Source organism: Pteronotus mesoamericanus, unplaced genomic scaffold (assembly GCF_021234165.1).
Source record: "Pteronotus mesoamericanus isolate MK-2021 breed Mesoamerican mustached bat unplaced genomic scaffold, CSHL_Meso_final contig_52, whole genome shotgun sequence".
NCBI lineage: Eukaryota > Metazoa > Chordata > Mammalia > Chiroptera > Mormoopidae > Pteronotus > Pteronotus mesoamericanus.
Genome location: NW_026555189.1, coordinates 16,519,671 through 16,521,246, shown reverse-complemented (window position 1 = coordinate 16,521,246; position 1,576 = coordinate 16,519,671). Strand labels below are relative to the sequence as shown.

The 1,576-nt window shown below is 38.6% G+C and overlaps 1 non-coding gene across 1 annotated transcript; it reads right to left on the bottom strand.

The window, feature by feature from the left end:
• Positions 1-474: 474 nt before the first annotated feature.
• On the bottom strand, positions 475-577 carry LOC129075315 (U6 spliceosomal RNA). Its single transcript, XR_008529622.1, has one exon. It is a non-coding gene; the product is annotated as a U6 spliceosomal RNA (small nuclear RNA).
• Positions 578-1,576: the final 999 nt, after the last annotated feature.

Here is a 1,576-nt window from a genome sequence, read left to right as displayed (position 1 = left end):
CTTAGCTGAGAGTCAGCTTCTCTAGGCTAAGTTGGGTTGTATCTACTCCATGTTTTTGGGACACTGGGATATCTGAGCCATATTCTTTTCATGGTGAAGGCCAAGACGTAAGAGGACAAGAGATGTCAAAGGACTGATAGTATCTGATGTGATCAGTTTCCTAACATGCAGACTACTTCGTCCTGTAACTTTTTTTAAAAATTTTATTTTGTATTGGTTTTGGTTGTACAGCTTAGTGGTTACACAATGATTTACTTCACACAGCATTCCCCTTGATATTTCCAGTTCCCCAACTGGCATCATACATAGCTATCACAATATTATCAACTGTATTTCCTATGCTTTACTTACTTCCATGGGGCTACTTTGTGGCCACCAGTTTGTGCTCCTTAGTCCCTTCACCTCTTTCACCCATTCTCCCAACTCCCCTCCTCTCTGGCCCTGTTAAGTGTGCTCTCTGTATCTGTGAGTCTGGAAAATATGGAACACTTCACGGATTTGCACATCATCCTTGTGCAGGGGCCATGTTCATCTTCTCTGTGTCGTTCCATCGTTAGCATCCATGCTGCCAACGCAGGTATAGACCTATAACTTTTTGAAGGTTGGAAGACTCGCTAATAGATGTGCTGGGTGCCACCAGGATGTCATCTCAGTTTCTCAACCATAAAATGAGGATGATGATAACATCACCGGGGGATTATTTTGGGAATTACCAGTGAAAAATGCCTCAGAAATTATATAATAAACCCTCAAGTACAACATGGCCGGTCCCTTGACCCCTCTACCTCTCTATTACTTTAATAACTATTTTACAAAGGAATGTAACACATAGGACATTTCAATTTAATCCATCTTGTTATCTCTCAGTTGTTACTAGTAGCATGCTATACCTGAAATAAAATCATGAAATTGAATAAACACGTATTTGAATTCTGCCTGCATCGTTTATTAGTTTGAGATTGTGGTCAATTACTACCAATGAGCCTTGAAGAAACTATCTTACGAAGCTAGAAAAACAATGCCTGTCTCACAATTATTTTTAGTAGTAAAAAGGGCAGTATTTTATCTGTAAATCACTTAGTACTGCATCTGGTACATTAACACATGTAAAACCTACAAGCTCTCTTTATCTCCAATTTAAAACTTTTATAACTGTGGAAATGAATAATTTGTCACATGCATGTTTTCAGGTAATAACTCAAATCACATCATCTCTGTTTGGTGAGTTCTAAATACTTAGGGTAAGTCTATGCTACAGTATTATTTTTTTGCTATCAGACCTGCAAAATGCTGAGACTCAATAGATTTTTGCAATGTATTTTCTTTTCCAGGTTATGTATATAGCAGAAGCCTGATGAAGTCTGTCTGTCTCCCCAAACCTGCTATGTAAGCAGGAATGGCTGACCAGTATTGGGGGAGGTAGGGGAGATCGTCATATCGTGATCAGGGAAAGACACAAATCCATAAAATAAAATAACATTCTAATTCCATTAGAAGCAATATTATGTCATGTATTGTTGAATCGGTTGCAATTTAACAGAAATTCATGACAAATTGCGCCCTGGACAGCCCTGGG